Source organism: Aquila chrysaetos, chromosome Z, assembly GCF_900496995.4.
Source record: "Aquila chrysaetos chrysaetos chromosome Z, bAquChr1.4, whole genome shotgun sequence".
NCBI lineage: Eukaryota > Metazoa > Chordata > Aves > Accipitriformes > Accipitridae > Aquila > Aquila chrysaetos.
In genome coordinates, this window is record NC_044030.1 from 4,816,361 (window position 1) to 4,840,372 (window position 24,012).

General features: G+C 40.0%; 1 long non-coding RNA gene across 2 annotated transcripts in view; it reads right to left on the reverse strand.

Annotated features, from left to right (window-relative positions):
• The window catches only part of LOC115337408, a 149,451-nt gene extending 127,338 nt beyond the window's left edge, over positions 1-22,113 (reverse strand). For both annotated transcript variants that reach the window (XR_003922135.1, XR_003922136.1), the window contains exon 1: positions 22,018-22,113. This is a non-coding gene — a long non-coding RNA (uncharacterized LOC115337408). The remainder of the gene's footprint in view (positions 1-22,017) is intronic.
• Positions 22,114-24,012: the final 1,899 nt, after the last annotated feature.

Below are 24,012 nucleotides of genomic sequence, written 5' to 3' on the forward strand. Positions count from 1 at the left end.
AGATTATCAAAGAATTTTTTGAAATGCCACAAATCAGAATTCAAACACCAGAAGAAAATAGGACACTTAATTAGTGATAGAGAAAATATACTTTCTCCTACTGACTTAACTGCTCCCCACTTCAGCGTGCAACAGAACTACTCATTTTTGAAGATGATCTTGATAAACAATTTAAGACTTTAACAATATAGAAGGGTTCAGTAAGATGAGACCTAGGGGTTCAGAAGAAAAGACAAGTTCGTGGCTCCAAGTACTGTTTCACTCCAGTTTGAGGGATACTTCAGCTGGTACAACAAGGTGGAATTGAGCTTCTGTGAATGCTGCACTGCCAAGGGAATTGTGCCAGACATCCTTTTCATTCTGCAGAATTTTGCTGGAAAATGGTGAAATTTGAGCAGGATTGCTCAATACAGCTGTGTCACCATATCTTTGCATTTGCTTAAAAAAAAAAAAAAAAAAAAAAAAAAAAAAAAAGGCAGGTTTTTCATCACAAATTTTACATATTTTGATGTCCAATTAATTTCTATTCAGGAACTGGTTTTGCTGGAAATGTCTTGATGAACACTCAACAGAAACTCTTACTTCTCAGGAAAAAAAAAAAACAGATGCAGAATAATTAAGAATGTTCAAATATGGAAGTAACTCCACCCCAACACCCCAAATAAGATTGAAAAATATTTATTCAGCTCCAATGTGGATTGAAATAAAAAATAAAAATAAAAAGAGGAAGCGATTTCAAAACAATATAATTTCTTTTTTACACAACAAATATATCCTTCATGGGGTACCATCAGGTGACCGAGGAACTTCTGGGAGGGACGGACAAAGTGAAACCGTATGATGTTTCATTTTTGAAGCGGACAAACATTTCAAACTAGATCTGCCTTTTTTACACACTCACAGAAACAGAATTCTGGGATTATTTGGCTGAGAAAGGAGGCTCCAGTCCTGCTGGTATTAGGTAGTTTGTGCATTTCAGGGTGGGATTTGACTGTGGATACAAGTAATGGCAATGAATTTTTGACAGAAGGAAGGTAAGCATTAAAAATAAATATGTAAATTAAAATGTGCATCTCTTTGTCTTTAGCTTTCAGAAATGGGAACAGACAACCTATGCCACTTTCATGAGAGGTGATCAGAGCTGCATCATCTCCCGAGATTTCTTCTGTGGCTCATCACATGAGATGAAAAAGGACCCATAATACAGAAGGCTTTACATAAGAAACACATAGAATTTACAGTGTTTTTCTGCAAAAGTTCTAGATGGGAAAATAAGGAGGCAAAAAAAAGTCCTACACTGTTTTAAAAGGAAAATCTTCCCATCATCATTGTAAAGCTTACTTGACATGTATTGTGACTGACTGATGTGTTTCGCCTCTGTTTTCATGCAAACAATATCCTTCACATGTAAACTAACTGTCCACAGCAAATGAATTAACATATTTTTCTCCCCTCCTCTTTCACACAGTGGTGTGAATGTTTGTGTTCCAGGAATGGCCTCAAAAAAGAGGGACTCATATGCACAGGCTAGTAGTGATTATAGCAGTAAAGCTGTTACATTGCAAAGAACGTCATTCAGACAATTTGTACAAATGCAAGAAAATTGAACGAAGTGTTCCAGGAAAGCAGCTGGAACAATAATTGCATTCCTGATAAACATTGAAGGAGAGTTTTGATCTGAGAAACTTTTAAAAAGTGAAAACCTGAGAAAGCCTGAAGAAGGTTCCTGAGATTATTCATGCAAATTGTTTGAAGAGTTTGCTGCAGCCACCATGAACTTCTGCATGTGTTTGTCTTTCAGAAACACTCATTCAATCACATTTTACTTGCATGAGTATCTGCAAAAAGTGAATTTCACACCCATGTGCACAGATATTTGAAGAAAATGAATGGCAGATTCATAGCTGTGTATTCATGCAAGAAAATCCCATGCGCTAATCTAATCAGGCAATTTACACAATGCCATGAGACAAATCTGCCCAATCACAAAGAACCTAAACATTAAATCATGAGTATAAAGAGAGAACCATTTTTGAGCACTTCAAGGGGCAATGGCAATAAATTGCTAAAATACTAGTAAGGATGTCACACCAAATCAAAATAAAAAAATAAAATGAGGATATTCCACAAGCAGCAAAAGGAGCTAATTTCATTCAATAAAATATTAATTGTGAATTATTCACTCAGCATTAATATTTGGTTTATAATTGATACTGAATAATTCAGTTCTGCAACCATGGAGACATCCATGAAATGCTTTATTTATATTTTTAAATATGTCTTAAGTCTTAGTTTTGTAACTGTTTCAGTAGCTTGAGTGATCTAAATTATCTTCATTTTCCAGAAAATCTATCACAAGACTGCATCAGGAAGATTCCTCTCCTGCAACTGGGAGGCTCCTTCCAGAGGCTGGGATGAGTTCATTTCCCTTGGACAGTCTGTTTCAGCAGATTCAGAAAGGAGCCATACCTCATCTTCTGATCCTCCTTTTCTTATCCTCTGCTTTTCCTTTTTTATATTACATTATGCAGTTAGGGGGGGGGGATTTTTTTTCAGCATTCGGGTCTTCCATATATTTTTGTGTCCTTACACAAGTGATGCTGTATTTCTCATTTTTTACCCTACTCTTTGGTAGCAAGTGTTTGCATTGGGATAAATAATAAAAGAAGTATTGGAAAATGTTTGTACATAGAGTAAAAAGGAAAGCACAGGACATGTTCAATAAAACACTCATGTCCACGGTAAGATCCCCAAAAAGTGAACGGAAATGAGCTTTTGTGTGATACAGACGCTGCTTTTTTTTCCATCCACATTCTTATCTCTGAGCAGAACTGCTAAGAATGGTTCCTCTGTCTTTCTGAGCTTCTCTGAATTTCTGTTGTCTTTACTGTCATTTCAGGACATCCATTTACTGGAATGAAACCTGTGCAAACCCAGTGAGACCAGTCCAGTGCATATGGTACAGATATGTTTGGACCCGTGATTCTGTGTGAAAACTGTTCCTTTTTTTATTTAAATACAAAACTTTTGTATTTTTTACTTTTCCTCATAAACTGGCAAAACCCACCGCGAACTGTGAATGGGAGGCAGCCAATTAAAATCCATGGGCAAATATTTTCTTTTTCATCGTTGGCCCCTTTTGGGTTGTCTCTTCAACAATTAAACACAATGAATATCTAGACACTGTCAAAGGGATAGTTATACCTTTTTGCTGATTTCCTCGTGTACTTTCTGTGTGCTTTTGAGATGAGAGGGTAGGGACACATTTTATGAAAATAATGTAATATTTGGGGGCATATCGTGATGAGGGAGGAATTAGTAAAGGAAAATACACAGCAGCAAAACCTTGCCCTGTGAGATGTCACTTTAATGCTTTGGTGCCTGAGACCACCATCTTTTTTGTCTATATAAATATAACCTTTAAAATTAGCCAAGATTATAGCAGAGGAAAAATCTTTGGATTCTTAATGCAAATGACTGGGAGCCAAATATTGTATTTCTCTGTCTGCTACAAAATATTCCATTTTCTTGGACACATCATTTCTATAGTCTCTTTCTAGCTTTCCTTGAAGACAGGACAAGTAATACCTTCCTGATGCGAGTAATATCAGGTTCAATTCTTTGCTGTTCATGACACGTTCAGATAAGACAGTGATAAACCACACACAAAGACTCTTTGTATCAGGTCAAGTTCTCACTGACTTCGATTGAAGTTTGCTGAGATAAAGATGGAAAATGAATAAAAAAATATTACCTATTATAAATAACAATTCATTTAAACCTTTTATTTAGGTTTATTTAATGTAGTTTCCTCACATGTATGTGGTATGATCTCAGGAATGTGGGCTGGGGTTTTTTTCCTCTTCTTTTCTTTTCTCCTCCTTTTTTCCATACACAATGCCCAGATTAATGGAGCCCTGAGTTATCCGGGGGTTATTATAATGCACTGAAGTAATGAATAATTATTTATGAGCAAAAAATAGACCAGGAATATCTGAGGGATGATGCTTGAAGTGGTCTGTCTAAATCATACACTTGGATTATTTAAATATAGGTTTGTAACATTTAAAAACCCTTTTGAATTGAAGGACATTAATTTCCTATGGAAGCTTACAGCTAACACTTCTTCATATATCAGATCTGGATTTCAGGTAAAAATACAGTTTGGGGGAAAGACTGTGTGCAGCTAAAAGACATTTTCGTCTATAAAGGAATGGGGAATTCTTTTGTAAAATGGATACCACTAATATACTAGATCAAGAGTAAAGCAGCTGTCCCCTCTCCCCAGTATGAGCCTGAGCCCGACTAGGTTAAACAAGATGTGACACCATGTGTGTTAGAGATAAACACTTATTCCAGGGGATCTCTCCCATCATCAGACTCCCTTTTTCATAAGCTAATGATCCTTCAAAGTGCATGAAAAGCTCTTTTGTCTTTGTCACAGAACCAAAACCATCATATTGCAAGGTCCTCACTCCCAGCAGAGCAACCACTTCTGATGATGGCATGTGCAAAGTGAATATGTCCTCTTCGTCAGCAGTGCCCTGTGACCAACACGGGTGAGACACAAACATGTGGAGTAACACCACCATAGCTGCTGGTGGTTTGCTAGAGGGAGAGCCCTTCAGCAGCAAGATATGCCTCAGCCAAAAGCTTTCTTTAACAGCAGATGTTGCTCTGCTTTAAAAACATCTGCCTGAAGGACAATGAGGCATTTCCATTTATTTACAATACAGTAAGTCATCGCTGCAATTACATAACAGCATTCACTGCATGGTTTGAGCCAATTTTAATAATTCTCATGAAGAAAAAACCCCTCAGTTACTGAAGATATATAAGTCAGAACTGAGAAAAGTTAAGGGTGCCAGAGGGCTACAGCTTAGGAGAAATTTCACTGCTGCTTTCAGTATTGCTCTGTCAAGATATCAGTGGCAACGGCCATGTAGTAATTATTTTCTTTTTTATATAATCAGAAACTGTCTCAACAGTAACTTCAAATACAAACATCTTCTGTGAATGTATTGGTCTCAAGATAAGGAGTATTCCTATGTTTGCCACAAGAAAGGTCTCATCACAGGATCTCTCCTTACTCTTTTCATCAGTCATTTTCTCCCTTTTGGTTTCTCCTCCTCTATGTAGTTTCTCTTCTCCCAAATCAAATCACCTGTCATCCTTACCTCTCGTTTAGTTACCCTATCTCTCTGCTCCCCTTTATTGTCACATTTCTCAGTCAGGCTATTTAATCCCCAAAGAATGGAAAAGGGTAGGACCGAGCCTTAGAGTTTTCTCTTCAAAGTCTCCTGGCACAAAACCTGTACTCATTTGAAAAAAAGCAAATAAAAGGCTCCACAGGAACTCTACCATGCTTTTAAATAAGTGGCACAAACCAATTAGAGAAATGCCTAAATCACACTTCAGAATGACAGAGATATTAAAATTTTTTTAAGTTTCTGGGATTTTCTAACAGCATTTGCCAGTCCTTTGAAATGTAGATGAATATTAAGGGAAACATTTTGAAAAAGAGGTCCCCAACTTGAATGGAAAATTCCATACAATGCACAGTAGGTTTTAAAAAAGCTGTTGTAGCTACTCATGCAAACAAGGCACAGAAGTATGGAGATGTAGGGACAGGGCCCCATCCCCAGCTTATGCAAAGTGGCAGCGTCACACTGAAAACCAGTCCTCCTGCCAGGGAAGGTGACAGGAGAAATAAGCCTAAATTTAGCTGTGAGCGACAGCGGCAACATCGGTATAACGCTACAGGATTGCCAGAGCTGCTGTACCTTGTACAGGTTGAACACTTCCCATGCACTATAAACCTATAGAAATGTGCTTAGTAAGCAAAACTGACTGCATTTTGCTCTTACCCCTCTCATTCTTTCAGCCTCATTAGGAGACGCCTTGAATGTGAGCGCTGAACTTGCTCTGGGGACCTGCATCAGGTGCCACTGGCCTCCCCCTCCAGCTGCCAGGGACAGGACTTACCCCTCATTTCAGATCCCCCTTACCTATCTCAGGTCACTATACGTAGTCTCAAAGGCACTCATTTGACCTGCAGTGACAAGATCCTCCAGGTTTTGAGGGATCCCAGAGGAACCCCTCTGAAGGCTGCTATTGCTGCAAATTGGGGGAAGAAGGACATATACTATCCAGTGGTCCTCCCTTGAAATTGCCCTGATTTGACAGATGCAAGCCCCAAACCCAAAGGACAAATGTCTAATAATATAAACATTACTTCCAAAATGTCAGCCAGCAGTTTATTAAGTATTCAGAGACCATTTAGATAATTTTGAGGTTGCTTTGCATTATCAGTTCTTTTTTTTTCCTCTTTTTTAATCACAGAGAGTATTTCTAAACAGTTGTTCCCAACTTGTTCTCTCTTCTGATGCTTCAATTTACATGCGATACACAAAACAGTATAATATCATGAACTAAAAATAGCACCAATAGGATATAAAAAAGTTAGCACACCATACTGACAATTCCCTATTGATTTTCCCTACAGTAATATGAGATTAATAGGACAAAGGGCATTAATGCAATACAATGGAGATCTCACAGTTAAAATACCAGACTCTTACATTGTAATAATAGCTAACTCTGCTGTATCTGACTAGTATATCATCTGTATAATATGATGCAATAGTATGGCATGGTACATTAAGAATATAAGCTAAATAAAAGTTAGGGGTTTTTTTATGTTAAAGAAAATGATATAGTCCTGTGATTACTGACTGGGAAAAGAAATTACTAAGGATTTAAATAAAATAAAATACCTTTACATTTACACTATGATGGAGATGTATTAACTGAAGTAATTTTCTGTGGTTCAGTTTTATTATTTCTAAAGATGAGTTGTAGCTGCTGAGACTATTACTATCATTTATATGATTTGGGCTTATGCAATGTTTCATTGTAAACAGAGCACACTTTCCACAGCAATGAACCAGAGTTCATTACAAGAGGGTTTCTCTCCATTACGAAAATCCATATTGACTTAGCTGCAGAGCTGGTGCCAAAGTGAAGCCAAACACAGACTAAGTAGGACTTCCACCCACAAATACGACATGCAAGTCACAATTTTATGACACTGGAAGAGAAGCATCCTAGTGCCTAATTTCCAGCAATGTGGCTATTGTTATTTCAACAGTTTTCACAGCTGGGCACAGAAAACTCTGAGAAACTTAACAACTCTCAAAACCTGAATATTAACATCTATTAGTGGTTCTAAGTTCTTTCAGATTTTTCACTCGGTAGGCCTGTTTAGGAAATTATTTTTACTTATGTGCCATAAGAAATCCTGACAAGGTCAGTATTTTCACAATGCAACAAGAGGGTAAAAGCTGGTCAGCACAAACATGTTTCACTGGATTTTCGTGTACCTATTTACAAGTCAAACTCAACTTGATTGTATGCTTATACTCAAAATATGTGATACAAATACCTGCTAATGTTGGCAAATGGCCAAATCCCAGGCATGAAAGTTCATTGTCAGTGTACTACAACAATATAAAAAATGACGTTAAAAAAAAAATCCCAGAAATTATTTTACCAGACACTTTTTCACAGTACAATTTTTTAAAGTCATCCAATACTTCCATTACTGTCACTTTCTGATCAGATAAAAGCACTGCTGTCAACAAAACTGTTCACAGGCTCCAAGAGTGAAAGAAATAGATCTGGATATAGAGATTTGGCCTGAGATTGTATTTACCGCTGTGCTTCTGTATATGTTTGTAATGTGCTGATGCAAACATTGCCTGCTCTGGAGAAATACTGAACGTGGTGCTGGAGTCTATTCTGTAAAATGTTACCACAAAATTCTCAGCTAAAGAGTGAACATTTAAAAGACCTCTTAACTACTTTTAAATTGCAAGAACATAGCATCCTGTCAAAAGTTAACCATTAGGTGCTTTTAAAGTGCCTACTGTGCAGGTGTTTGGCATTTTTTTGTTTAATTTCAATAAATGTCTTAACTGACTGTAAAATAATAATATAATACTGTAAAGCTGTTCACTGTAATAAGTGGGCTTATGACAAGAACATCAGCATTTTAAAAAGTTCTGAGCTACTACAACATACTGCTCTTTGAAAAGGAGAAGAGACCCTCTCCTATAACTCTCATTCTCAGCTTGGTCATCAGTTTCATAAACAGGATGTGCAAATTAAGCACTTTTAGGTATAATTATAAGGCAAACCTAGCTTGGGTTGGGGAGGTGGAAATATTCCAGCAACTGTATCTAAATTGTTTGGGTTGAAAACACTGTCTTGTTGATTCTGCTCAAGGAGAATGAAGCAGAATAGCATAGACAAAGAAGTGCGGCTGTGTGCACATGAAGTGATTCAAAACTCACTATTCTGGATGTATCATATGAGTTTAACATGTCATGAGCCAAAGTTCTTCCAGGTCTTCAAGATCATAAGTGGTAATACACAAGCCTACTAAAAGTCTACTAAAGAGGATCCAAAGGGTAAGTAATCACAGGTAATTGCACTGAATCAGTATTTTTTCTGCATAGCTATTACTATGTACTTAGTGAAGTCTGCTGCCTCCTTGGGGCCTGGGTTAAAGACGGGATTATTATCCATTATTGTTTTTTTCAGGTAGGCAGCAATGAAGTTGCAACAAGAAGTCTGAGGGAATCAAGAGAGACTTCAGGGTCTTGGGAAGACTGCTTAAGGGATCAAAAGCACAAGCAATGCTCTCCTCTATCCTTCCACTTGCAGGGAATGATGAGAGAAGAAACAGGAAGAGCCAGCACATCAATACCTGGCTCCAAGCCTGGTGTCACTAGTAGAATTTTGGGGGTTTTGATCATGGGTTGGTCTACAGGACAACAGGCCTGCTGGCAACAGATGGGGTACACCTGTCTCAAAGGGGGAAAAGGATCTTTGCACAGGAGTTATCAGGGGTCACTGAAAGAGCTTTAAACCAGATTTAAAGGGGGAAAAGGATAAAACCAGTCTTGCTAGAGATAAGCCTGGGGGCGGCATGCCAATGTTTGAGGGACGGTGTGCTAGTAAGGTCCTTGGTCTGCCATCTCAGTGGAGGTAGGGGATGGAGATCCATGTGGCAGCAAAGACACAAGGGTTGTTGATGTGTTAGAAACCACAGAAGCACCTGAGAATGGTCACGTAGGAATTAGGGCTTCTCCCCCCAAAAAGGTGGTGGGATCAACAGGTGAACTGAAGTGCATCTACACCAATGCACGCAGCATGGGCAACAAACAGGAGCAGTTGGAAGCCATTGTGTAGCTGGAAAACTATGATACAGTTGGAATCATGGAAACATGGTGGGATGACTCACACAACTGGAGTGCTGCAATGGATGGCCCTTCAGAAGGGGTAGGCAAGGAAGGAGAGGTGGTGGGGCAGCCCTGTATGTTAGGGAGTGTTTTGACTGTCCAAAGCTTGATGGCGGTGACAATAGAATCATAGAATCATAGAATCATTTAGATTGGAAAAGACCTTTAAGGTCATCGAGTCCAGCCGTCATAGTGTTGAGTGTTCGTGGGTAAGAATCAGAGGAAAGGCCAACAAGGCAGATATCATGGTGGGAGTCTGTTACAGACCACCCAACCAGGATGAAGAGACAGGTGAAATATTCTATAAGCAGCTGGTAGAAGTCGCACAATCACTAGCCCTTCTTCTCGTGGGGGACTTCAACTTACCAGATGTCTGCAGGAAATACAATATAGTGGAGAGGAAATAGTCAAGGAGGTTCTTGGAGTGTGTGGAAGAGAACTTCCTGACACAGCAGGTTAGGGAGCCAAATACGAAAGGCGCCCATCTAGACCTGTTTTTTGCAAACAGAGAAGAATTTGCGGGTGATGTGATGGCTGGAGGCCATCTTGGGCATAGTGATCATGAAATGATTTTTTGATTCTCAGAGAAGTAAGGAGGGGGCTCAGCAGAACTGCTGCCTTGGACTTCTAGAGGGCAGACTTTGGCCTGTTTAGGTGCTTGGTTGACAGAGTCCCTTGGGAGGCAGTCCTGAAGGGCAAAGCAGTCCAGAAAGGCCGGACATTTTTCAAGAAGAAAATCTTAAAGGCACAGGAGCAGGCCGTCCCCATGTGCCAAAAGATGAGCTGGTGAGGAAGAAAATGGGCCTGTCTGAACAGAGAACTTTGGCTGGAACTCAGGAAAGAAAAGGAGTGTTTATGACCTTTGGAAGAAGGGGCAGGCAACTCAGGAGGACTACAAGGATGCCATGAGACTATGCAGGGAGTAAAATAGAAGCACCAAAGCCCAGCTAGAACTTAATCTGGCTACTGCCACAAGAGACAAAAAAAAGGTTTCTATAAATACATTAGCAACAAAAGGAGGGCTAAGGATAATCTTCCTCTTGGATGTGGGGAGGAAAAAATAATGACAAAGGATGAAGAAAAGGCTGAGGTTCTTAATGCCTTCTTTGCCTCAGTCTTTGATAGCAAGACCAGTCATTCTCAGGGTACCCAGCATCCTCAGCTGGAAGACAGGGACAGGGAGCAGAATGAAGCCCCCATAACCCAAGGGGACATGGTTAGTGACTTGTTACACCACTGAGACACAGTCAAGTGTATGGGGCTGGATGGGAACCACCCAGGGGTACTTAGGGAGCTGGCAGAAGTGCTTTCCAAGCCACTTTAAGTCATTTATCAGCAGTCCTGGCTAACCAGGAAGATCCCAGTTGACTGAATGTTAGCAAACATGACACCCATCTACAAGAAGGACCAGAAGGAGGATCCAGGGAACTACAGGTCTGTCTTTTTGACCTCAGTTTCAGGGAAGAATATGGAGCAGATCACCTTGAGTGCCATCACACGGCATGTACAGGACAACCAGGGGATCAGGCCCAGTCAGCATGGGTTCATGAAATGCAGGTCCTGCTTGGCTAACCTGATCTCCTTGTATGACCAGGTGACCCACTTAGTGGATGAGGGAAAGGCTGTGAATGTTATCTACGAAGACTTTAGTAAAGCCTTTGACACCATTTCCCACAGCATTCTCCTGGAGAAACTGGCTGCTCATGGCCTGGACAAGTGTACTCTTCACTGGGTAAAAAACTGGCTGGACAGCCAGGCCCAAAGAATTTTGGTGAATGGAGTTAAATCCAGTTGGCGGCAGGTCACAAGTGGTGTTCCCCAGGGCTCAGTATTGGGGCCAGTTCTCTTCAATATCTTGTGTCAATGATCTGGACGAGAGTATTGAGTGCACCCTCAGCAAGTTTGCAGATGACACCAAGTTGGGTGGGAGTCTTGATCTGCTCGAGGGCAGGAAGGTTCCACAGAGGGATCTGGACAGGCTGGATCGATGGGCCGGGGCCAGTTGTGTGAGGTTCAACAAGGCCGAGTGCCGGGTCCTGCGCTTGGGTCACAACAACCCCACGCAGCGCTACGGGCTTGGGGAAGAGCGGCTGGAAAGCTGCCCGGCGGAAAAGGACCTGGGGGTGCTGGTCGACAGCCGGCTGAATATGAGCCAGCAGTGTGCCCAGGTGGCCAAGAAGGCCAACGGCATCCTGGCCTGCATCAGAAATGGTGTGGCCAGCGGGAGCAGGGAGGTGATGGTCCCCTGTACTGGGCACTGGTGAGGCCGCACCTCGAGTGCTGTGTTCAGTTTTGGGCCCCTCGCTGCAGGAAAGACATGGAGGTGCTGGAGCGTGTCCAGAGAAGGGCAACCGAGCTGGTGAAGGTCTGGAGCACCAGTCTGATGAGGAGCGGCTGAGGGAACTGGGGCTGTTCAGCCTGGAGAAAAGGAGGCTGAGGGGAGACCTGATCGCTCTCTACAACTGCCTGAAAGGAGGGTGTAGTGAGGTGGGTGCTGGTCTCTTCTGTCAGGTGGCAAGTGATAGGATGAAAGGAAATGGCCTCAAGTCATGCCAGGGGAGGTTTACATTGGATATTAGGAAAAACTTCTTTACTGAGAGGGTTGTCAATCATTGGAACAGGCTGCCCAGGGAAGTGGTGGAGTCACCATCCCTAGAGGTATTAAAAAAGCGCGTAGATGAGGTACTCCAGAACATGGTTTAGTGGGCATGGATGATGGTTGGACTCGATGATCCTGAAGGTCTCTTCCAACCTAAATGATTCTATGATTCTATGAACTACTGAAAGGAGGCTGTAGTGAGGTTCAGGTCAGTCTCTTCTCCCAAGTAACAAGTGATAGGATGAGAGGAAACGACCTCAAGTTTTGCCAGGGGAGGTTTACATTGGATATTAGGAAAAATTTCTTCACTGAAAGGATTGTCAAGCATTGGAACAGGCTGCCAAGGGAAGTGTTGGAGTCACCATCCCTGGAGGTATTTAAAAGACGTGTAGATGTGGAGCTTAGGGACATGGTTTAGTGGTGGACTTGGCAGTGTTAGGTTAATGGTTGGACTTGATGACCTTAAAGGACTTTTCCACCCTAAATGATTCTATGATTTTAAATATAACCCATTTTTTTACATGTAAGTTATATACAACACCACAACAACAACCAGAAGCTGTGGCCATCAGTTTGGGTCTTCTCTAAGGAAAGGTAAGAAAAGATTAAGGAAGCCAAAATGACCACTGATTTATGTTTGTGTTAAGGTATCTCTTATTACTGTCCTACATTGGGGAAAAACAGGGCATTGCAGTTGCTGTTGCTATTACCAGCCTGCCTTACAATGCATACTCTCCGTCTTTGGTATCTGAAAATGAAGGTCACCTTTCTGATGTATTTCAAGAGATCTTGGCAGTGCACAGGTCTTGTTTGGGTCTCGCTTGGGTGCTAGGACTATTTTCCCCAGCAAACACAATTATTTCTGATCATACGGAATATTGTGCCAGTTCAGAAATCAAATTAGCTGTTATCTGTTTCAGTGAAAGTGCATCTATCCCACTCTCCTTCCTTCCCCCGCAATGTGGAATTAATGATACAAAATAATAAGAAGAGAAGTTAAATGTCAAAAAATTATCTTGGCTGCACCACAGCTGGGCTAGCAGTGTGTCTGATCCTGTCCAACAGTAAGTGCACAGAGAAGAGCAATAGTAGTAATTAGAGGGGCAGCAATTCTTAGCACAGCAATGGCTTATTTAACACTGAGAGGAGAAGGAAAGGGTCAAGACTGAGTGAAATCAGAAGGGCAGAGTGGAAAATTAAGCAGTCACTCCTTTTTGCACCCCCTCATCACAAAAGACCAATGAAAAAGAAAGAAAATAATACAAAATAAATTGAAAGGAAATCCACCTCATGCAGTGCATTAGAAACTGCAAAATTCAGAATGTCTTACAGTAGGATTGTGAGTGTTAAGCACAAAAAATAATTCAGCAGGATTTTTTCAAAGGACTGAATCATTTCATAGGCTTTTAACATTTGCTGTTATACAGGCAAAGTGCGTGCAAGGAGGAAAATCAGAGCTGGTGTCTCAGGGTAGTAAGCTGATTGCCTGCAGGCATCAGCCATGTACTCATGTACTTCACCTCCATAACATCACTAAGTTGAGTAGATGCATTGTGGTAGGTGAGGTACATCAGTTCTTTAAGACCTCAGGTGTTACCATCCACCACCAGAGCAAGTCACCCTAACTAATTGATTAACAGACCAAGGAACAATGAGCTTTGTCTCTTTGGAGTTACTTAATCTGGGAACTGGCTCTGTGGTAGGACCTCTTTCCAAAGAGGCTTCATGCAAACCCCTGATACCCAACATCCCCTGTTCCCAGCCTCAAGCTTATCCATTGGATATTTAAACACAAAAGATGGAGCACATCTCTTTAAGGCAGCTCTGACCAACAAAATGGGAGCGTTGGTGCTGCCCGTGGAATAACCACAGACACCACCTTAACAGATCATTTAATTGAATCTAAGATGATTGGGTAAAATTAGTCAAACCTGATGAGGGAGTCACTAGAGAAAAGTGTTTATCTTTCTGGCATTATAGTGTCTGTATTTAAAATACCTCTGCTCTCAGAGCATGCCTACTGTCAGAGCCTGTTGACAACACCCTTAATCACCAGGTTCTCTGTATTTCCATGCATCTATCTCTCTGGTATTTTTAATATATCTTGCTTCTGCTTTCAACTCATCCACAAAGCTGTCAATTTTCTGAAATGCTTCTCTCACTCCTTCTCTGAGCACGTCTACATTTCTGATCATATCTAGATAACTCATACGAAAGGCTGAGTATCCTGTTTTAAAAGTGAGAATATTCAGTATTGTCAGCCCATTTTGGTACATTTGAAGCGGTTTTAAAAGTTGGTCTATTTGTGTGCAGTGCTGTAATGAAGTCTCAGGGACAGCAAAAACCCTACCACACATACCTCTGAGGAGCCAATGACAACCTTAGCTGAAGCCTCATTTTAGGCTGGGGTCCTGGACTTTTTGTTCCTTTATTAAATTCAATTTATTTTCTTTTCACTGTATTTGCCCTGATTTTTTTTTAAATATTTCTACTATCACTCTCCCAATCTTTGTCTTTTACATGCTGCCAAAAATACATCCAGAAGCTGATTTATAGACCAATTATAGCAGATCAGATGAATAATAAATGAATTCTAGCAGACTGACACCTTTTTTTTGCCTTTGCTGAGACAATGTTTCAGGTTTATCCCCAGCCTGCAGGAAACGTAAATATCTCTAAAATGCAGAAGGACAACCAATGTGGTAATATCTATATGGTTCAATGAATCTTTTTTCCTCACCGGCTCTGGGCACAGTGGGACTCTTCTGTTTTTTTTATTTCTTTTCTTATGCTTTCTTTTCATCCAAGAGGGGAAAACTACTGGTTGGCAACCCCTTCAGAGGGCATTAGCCAAACCTGCAGGTGTCAATTCATTCCCTGTCCCTGCCAATGTACCTGCTGGTCTCTGTTTCTAGCCCTACATCAAACCAACACTGCTGTGAGCAGAGCCTCCACAACCTGCAAGAAAATTTGTTGTTTATCATTTACTGCCCAGGAAATCAGTTTGGGTGGTCCGCATCACATGAAATCACTCCTTTTTTCAATATCAGCACCCGAAAATTCAGGCCAATGTGTTTTTCCCCATTTATTTTTCTGCTTTCTGGAGACCTCCATGTGGAAAAAAAAACCCAAAAAACAAACCCGTAATTTTTAAAAGTTTACATCTTACCCTGCCTCTTGGATTAGTCTGTTTGCTTGGGACGTGGCTGGTGTTAGAATTGCTGTAATATTTCAGAAGATAGGTTATAATGTCATGTGGAGAATATAGGCTGAGCATAGATCAAATGGTGGAGAATCAAAGAGTGTCCTCCCAAGCAATTAGAGTAATTTAGGGCTGGATACTGAAGGTGCTGGCATCAGTTTCAAGTATTCGCCACTGTTTGGGATTCGGTCCATAAAGAGAGAATAAATGGATTGTAGATAGGCAGAGTTATATTTTAGAGCTGTCTCCCAAGCATCATCTGTCCTTTACAGAATTGAACAGCCTAAATAACAGTGTGAAGAGAAGGACGGCTTTTTGTTCACTAAACTCGGAGAACTCCCCAGATTATTGGCAAATGTCAGTGAACATATTTTCTTCTCAGATTTAACAATCTCTTTAAAATCTGTGAGAAAAACTACAAAATTTTGATGCTAATGTCCCTAGGAACACCTGTGAATGCACCTTTTAATTGTTTAAAGCAAATGTGTTAAAAAGGTTGACATTGAATTATATTTTCATTAACTTGCCTTCAGAAGAGGTGCAAATACATGATTCTTCCTTCCCTCCCTAAGATTCTGAATTTTGCACTTGGAAGTTATCTCTTTGCCCTAACAGTCTTGATTTCCCTGAAAACTTATTCCTGAGTTTCTTCTCTTCCCAGATGTCTGTGCTGAAGACTGAAATACTCTAGCTTTTCTTAGAGCATTAATCCCTTGTACACAGAATTTTTACCTGAATTCAACTGCAGCAAATAAACCACAAATGATGTAATAACTAAAATTGACATTTAAATTCTTCATTCTTTAGCCTTCAGGATCAATGCTGCAAGGAGAGCAATGGGGACTGCACAGAGGCCATGGAGAAGAGGAAATATAATTTATTAGTCTTGTTTTTTGTTTGTTTCTTATCAATAAACTTGGGACAAGAACATTGAAGTCACTTCCCTTGAGAAGAAATCAAAATGAGATTGTGTGAACAAGTTAATATTCTGAAGTACACAGATTACACTGAATTCTAAAGCAAAACTTTACAATAATGGTAAAGCAAGAATATTTTTAGTACCCATTTTAATGGGAATTTTGTTGGTTTTCATTTGTGGTATCAGGAATAAAGAGATTGGGTAAAGCTGTATTGTACTTCTCTTTACTGTATAAAATGTGGACTCCAACAACATTATACAAAGAGGAGTCAGTGCTATTGAAATATTTCAGTTTGTTAATAAAGAAACCATATAAATAAATAGATAAACAAAATCATATGGTGGCAAAGAGAATTGTTAATTTTGTGATGTGAGTGCTTATGTACTGATTTAGTGCATGCCCCATCGTGTTCTGTACATCTGCAATGATGCAAAGATATAAACATTTACACATAATTTTTTAATGTAATGCAGTACAATTATACTACAAATTGAAGAAATAATGACATTCAGGAAAAACTGTTACCATTTGGAAAAACATACAAACAATGTCATCAACATATAAGGCTACACAGGAATCAGATCTTCTCAGGGTGCTTTAGTGAATAAATGCAATACTATATGTGCCACACTTGGACATTTTACGGTGTGAGCAGATTTCTATTATTGCTGCAAACAGAAATCGAAGTGCTCAGGAAGGAGATAATCCCAAGTCCTTGGACAGTCCATTCTGCCTGCTGTCGACTCACTTTCACACATCAGCTTAGGACCATATTTAAAATTTATTTGGTGAGCTGTCCACTATGGAAATGTTTGGAATTTGTGCACTCATATCACAATGGGGCCCAATCCTCCTTTCAGTGAAATTAATTCAGCAAGAGGCCTTGGGTCTGGCATCAGGCCCTACACAGTAATAATAAAGTCATTACTTATTACTGAGAAGTCATTGCTCATTACTGAGGACATTACCAGCTTACACTGAATAAATTGCAGACTGTGGCAAAACTGGAAAATAATTCATGTAATCCTAAACTAAAATCATTGTAACACTCAGCAACGATGCAGCTCTTCACATCCCTGAAGTGATCAATGAAGATGAATTAATTACTCCTTCCAACACCCTGTGAGGGAACACCTCTTTCTGTTTAGATGAGAGCACCATGCAAGGGTCATCAGAGTGGAGGAAAACTGGAAGATCCTCCTACAGAAATCCTCCTCTGGGCACATCCCAAGCTGGAAGGATGACATTCCTCCCCACAGAGGGGCGAGGACAGTGCCCAAGGATGTGTGGGAACCTCCTCTTCCACCCCATCCCCATCTCCATACCAGTGTCCACTGGTACCTGGGACTGAGTTATGAGATGTATTATCTTTTCTAAATAAATCCCAAAGGGCCAGAGAGCAGTAGGCAGTCTATGGTGGCAACTGTTCTCAACCCAGCCCCCATTCTCCATTTCTTTTCCCAGGAAAATAGACTCAAAAGAACAACTGGGTCCCCTTTTCCATGACGTAAAGACACAACCATGAGTGCAGTGAAGCCCCACCAGAGGTATTTAGTGACAAAAATTAACTGATGTGCAGCTCTACCCATCATGATCACTGGGGGAGGAGAGAACAGGCACTTTTCCAAGACTTTTTAGGCAAACCATAGCCAAGCCAAGAATGAAAAACTGCATTTGCTAAACTGAATTGAAAATTCTTCTGCTGCATTGGCTCAGACTCACCCTGGCAGATCTCTGTTTGACCACCTGGTAAAAGAGAAAGCTGATTCTAATGGTGTTTTTAAACGCTCTTTGAAAATTACACTTGAAAGACACCTTCTCCAGTATTTACCCACTCCTCAACTCCCAAGCCAGAAAAAAACAAAAGTCATAAGATAAATCCCAAACCAAAACAGAATATGTGAACTGAAAATATCTGTAGAGGCTTTTTAAAGTCTGAACTGTTCTCTCTTTTTCTACTGCAGAAAACACATGTATTCCACAAGTGTAAAAATGTGTTGTACAGTAACCAGGGCTATTAGCCTGTCGTTCCTGTAGCATCATGCCAACACACATTTGAAATATTTTTTTTCTAATATGCCCTGCTTTTCTCCTGAGAATAACAATAACTCAAGTGGCTGATATTTAAAGAAACAAAAATTCTATGGGTCTGATCCACCTGGAAGTTCTGGATATGCTAACAACTCATTCATTATGTAAAAATGCTTCCTACCATTACAGCTATTTTTCTATTGTTAATAATCTGTCAGCACTTTCATTCTAAATCCTGATTATCAGTGGTTTGCAGCATAACATCTTCAAAAGTACCAAGATTTTTGATGTTGGCGGAAGAGAAGAGAGAATAATTTGTAGAAGATTAAATGGATACAAAGACATTAAGGCAGGCAGTATAATGTGGGTAAATGGCTGGGTAAAAAACTTGTGTGCTGGGTGTCAGTGCAGTGTTGCTTCTTTTGGAATGCATAAAGGTGAAATACAGTCAAGCTACACACACTGTAAGTCTCTAGTTTATACCAAGGGCTATAGTGAGACATCCACAGTAGCTGTCTGTGGGATTTTTTTTGTCACTAGGAAAACTATAAAAAATTCAAAGCTTGATTTTCCTCTTTCTTTCCTCAAGGTAAGTGAGCAATACTGCCACTAATGTCAATGGTGTTACACTAGTGTAAAATTGGGGTGAGAGAGAGGTGAACCAGCATCCTAATTTATTGCTTCATGGCAAGCTATTATTTTTCTTTTTAGAGATCAGTCCTATGGTTGTCCAGCACAGCAACGGAAATCAGTGGTACTCTGCCTGGCTAAAGGTTGCTAGCAATGAAAAATGAAAAGCAGCTAATTTCTTTTTCTTTTTTAAAATGTATAAAGAAAGCCTGCAAGCCTGTTTGCTCCCTTTTTCTCCCCACAACTTTTTCCAATACCAGAAATACAGGCTTTGTTGCAAGCTGTGGTCAGCCTGGAGAAGCAGGAGTGCACCATCACAAGGACTGCAGGAGCAAAGAATGTGGAAGCGGGAACATTTATATTCAGATTCTCTTCTCGTTTTTATGCCCACCCAATTAAAAACCTACGAAACAGCTGGATTAAAAACACACGCATTGCTGGCCCACCTTGCTGGGCAATTAAGGATGAACTAAGTTCAGAGTTCACTCTCCAATCTTAGTTATTAAAGGTATGTTTCCAGTAATTATTTACTTCCCCTAGGGGAAAAAAAAAAAAAAAAAAAAAAAGAACAACAGCAAGACCTATGAGGCCAGGCACTTTTTATTTCTTGTTCTTCTTGCACAAAATAGCCGAGTCCCACTCTCACCCGACACGGTGGTTTCGTTTCAAAGGTGAAGAGAAAACTGCTGTATTTTTACAAGGACTGGTGATGGGTATTTTGGAGATGCTTAGGAGTGCATGGAAGCGGGTCATGCAGCCAAGCCTGGGTGCATGCAGGAGGGACAAGTTTGTCATCGTTATCTCCAAGCACCCAGTGTGGAGGGTTGTGTTTCCGACTTTCACAGCATCATTGCTCAGAGAAAACATTAAAACATTTCCCACCACATACTTCCTCCCATCTCATTATGGATGATTACATTGTACTCATTGCCCCCCCCCCCCCCCTTTTTTTTTCCAGAAGGTGCCTCAGGCAGCATCTCCCTTCCTTTCCACTGTGCCAACAAGGACATTATCTGCTGTTCAGAAATGACTGACAAAGGCCCAGTCCTAAAGTCCTTCCTACATGTAAAATCCCCACACTGCCTCTAGAAATTTCACCTAAGCAGCAATGATAGCAGTCACAGGTGAAAAACAGTGTCATCAGGATATTAATGAGTTATTGTCTTTTCACTGTGAAAAAAGCCAGACACTGAGGGAGGGCTTAGCACAGAATAAGGTCCTACATCCTGTAACCACCCAGTAATAATATATTTACTGATAGAGGTATCCTTCACACCATTTCTTTGATAAGTCTTCTAGTTCTAGGGTAAGCATAATCTTTTAAAACTACCAGCCCTACAATCCCTATAGTGTGTTAAAGATTGCTTGGTGTTTATTATAGCTATAAACATTTAATGACTGATGATTAAATGCACATTGAACTTATTAAAACCCGAACGATTTAATTAAATGTACTTGGCAAGAGATGTAAATTTAAAACTAGTTTTAATAATTCTGCATAAAATGTAGCATTTCTTGAATAGGCACATCTAATCATGAGGGACATCTTTTCTTTGCTCCTATTTTACATCTTAAGTTTTAATTCACTTTCCTGTTTCCCCTTCAAAACACCAGGCACTGATTTAAAGGGAAAAGGTAGAACAAAAATTGACAAACAAGTCAAATAATAGAACATGCTTCTGGCAGCCCCCCTGTTAGGAATCCTAAAAATATTCCATTAATGCTATTTAAGAAATAGCAGAAATATTTGTTTGAAGAAATAACATCACTCCAAATGAGAAAACAAGCAACTAACCGAAACAAGGCATTTTTGCTTTTTTTCTTCATTCCCCCAGGTTTTGGCTTGCACTAGATTCACAGGAATAGTTGATAGCAGCAGTGAAAACACATTCTTATTCAGTATCTTCTCATTAGAGATTACTACATGGTAGAAAACACACCAGCTTCCCATCATCTGCATCGCATTACTCCAGGTTACATGGAGTCAATGTAATGTGTAATTTTAGTAATGTGCCATTGTTAAAATCCAGCCATTTCAGGTTTAAAAGTTCTACCTATAGTCCGAAGCCATGGACAACTCCTCATTATCGTTTGCAAAATGCATGCATTGCTGTATTGGATACAGTTTAATGGATAGATACTCTGATTACACATACCATTTAATATGACTTTTACCATAACTCTTATTGTGTCTCATACTTCTGTTTTATTTATTTTCCTTTTCTGTTTGGCCATCTTTGATGCTCACATATGTTATATTTTGCCTGGGACACTGACAACCCTAAGGGCCAAGCATGCCTATGAGCTCCTGGATCAGAACCCTTTGTAATGAGCAAGTTTTAGATGTGATTATTTTATCCCCCAATGGCTCATTTGAGGACGCTAACAAAAGCTGAGTACCAAGCTAAGAAGAAGGAGAATGGCGCTAATTATCTCCAGTAATTTAAATACATAAACTAGCTTTGACTCTCTATACGCTGTTTCCCAAGTGCTGAGTCCTCAGTTAACTCTTGCCTTATCGTCTTTCCTTAGTTTACGAAAAGGTATCCCTCCTTCCAGTCCTCCTCCTCAAATGACATTTTAGACAGTAGAAAAATCAAACCATCACTATAAATAACTTATTTAGTGTGCAATTATTTCTTTTCCAGATTGCACCCCTGTTTAAATGGAGGCAAGTGGAGAGATCTCCAGCGTGCGAATGGGAGGGTGCACATTGCATACCAATGCCATGGTTTCTTATTTACATGTTGCTCATGTTTATGCAATTTAAAGACAACTACAGCCACTGCTGCCTTCCTCAGGAATCACAGGCACTGGTCAAGGCTACAAACAGCAGCTGTAATCAAGCTCGTAATGTATTTTTCAGGAAAGTGAGAAGCGCTAATAGCCGGGGAGGGCATAGGGGGAGATCTGTGCAATTTTCTTTGAAAAGAAGCTGACATTTTCAAAAAACAAATACTATACATTCAGTTTGGCTTCTTTAGTGGCTTTCATGTTATAGGAATATTTGCCGGTGATGAAAACGCTGCAGAGCCAATCAAATGTAGTGCCATACAACCTGCCACATTAGGAGCCCAGTGTTTAAAATAACCCTTATGTATTATTCATTAAGAGTTGATGTTTATGCAAATTACAGAAGCATGTGCCCACCTGGCCATCATGGGTTAATAACAACAACAACAACAACAGAAACAACAACAATAATAATATAAAAAAATACACACGCAGCCTCTCTCCAAGCAAACTAGCAAGATTTGAGCCATCCCCAGAATCTATATAATCAATGATAATTCTCCTTCATTAAATGCATCAAAAAATTGCAGTCCTTACCTGGTTAGCTTTGTAGGGCCCTCGGATTTTCTGGATGAAATAACTGACTGTGCCTGCAACCAATAAAACTGAACTGAAAAGCTGATTAAGGGTACTTAATGCAAGCCACTCACTGAATATTCATATGATGCCTGTGTTTATGCAAATTAAAGCAAAAGAAAGCCCAAGGGGATTGGTTGCCATAGCCCACAAACACTGTGTACAGCAGAAAAATAGAGAATAGTGACAAATAAATCTTGAAAATCATAGCTAGGAAGGAGAATGAAGAGTACAGTAAAATATTAAAAGACTTACATGAATTACAGTTTTTACATGCTTTATCTAATGATACAATTTTAGGCCTATCAGGTATTTTTCGACAATGTACTAATCTGAAATTATTAGCATCCTACAAGGTAATATCACTAATGTTTGTTAGCTTTATTTATTCTGTAACTGTGTAAGCAGAGTCCCTAAGCATATCAAGTAGGTGAAAAAATAATTACAACAAAAATTATAGTGTAATACATTAGGAACAAACCCCATAGGCTTGTGTTACACTTTATTAAGTCTTTCAGGTAAGGCTGTCTTCTCACGCAAAAGGATAGAGAAAAGTAGAGTGTGCCAGTGGGAGTCTGCTAGGAATGAAATTTAGCTCCTTGGTATCTTAATTTTGTTGTGTAGCTACTTCATTCCAGACGCAGGCTTGTATGTGATACAGCTAATATTATTGTTGCACTGGGCTTTTTCTCAGCCTAAAGTAATTTTGAAAAGATCATGCTTTTTTATAATAAAAAAACCAAAATAAATGTGAAATTTATATAAAATGTTATTTCTCAAATCAGGTTCAAATATATTAATCCAAGTTCCTAATATGGCAATCACCAAATCCAACAGTGCGTTTTTACAATGAGATATTTCAAAATCAGAATGATACAGTATATCGGCATTGCCATTTCGCTGATAAGCAAGGATATATATAAATAGAAATCCTACTCTTAAGCAGTAAGTTGTATTTTAGCCTTTTGCATTTATTTCCATCAACAAATTACACTTTCAAGAGAAGTTTCCATTTGTAGATAACCATTTATTAATAGTGCTATTGTTATTCAAGATTTAAGAAGGATCAGATGAAACCATCTCTGCAAGATATTTGACTTATGGATCAGTAGGTACATCTGGCTCTTAAGTTTTGTGTGATTTCCACTGATATCTATTGGCTGCTGTTAGTAGATAACTCTTCAGCAGAAAAAACCCAACAACCACCAAAACAAAACCCAACAGAAACTGCTGCTCCATGGACACACATGAAGAGGGATCACTGGAGCTGATGGGCTCTCCTTCCTGGTAAGATGAGTTGAGAACAAACGCGCCTTCTCAGAAAGTGGAGTGGTGGTCCCACTGCAGGAAATCGAGGTCTACCCTGGACTTCATCTCCGTGGAGACTCCAATGCCAGTTTTTGCTTGTGAAGACCATCCCATTCCCATGTTTCCACCAGTCCTAGTGGGGACTGGGGAATTTGCCATACCAGCTCATGACTTCTGAGTTCATGCTGTTGCTTGTGAGATTCAGGACCGTTCTGTAAGGCCACCGGCTGCAAGGTGCCAGCAGGTATGTCACATTGGTACCTGAACTACGGCAAAGAGACTCTTCAGCCATGGGATGCTGAAGCTCATGTGGATGGCAGAAGGAACAAAGCAGAGGGCCCAAACTGTCAGGGACAGGCTGCTCAGAGCAGGCGAAAGGAACCAGGGTGACCTGCTTGGGTGGAAATGAATTCCTGTCTGGCTGAGGACCTGTAAAGGCAAGAAAGCTAACCACTGTGGGGAGAGAAAAAGTGAGGTGCCACACAGCCTGAAAAAAAGCTGTGTCCTGAAAGATGAACATTCCAAAAGGTCAAAAAATTCTGGAGGAGTAGAAACATGCTTGTTTATATTTAATAATTTGTCTTGACTTATGTGAAGGATAATTGTGCTTAGAGATCCTTGAGAAGCTTATGCATCTTATGGCATCGA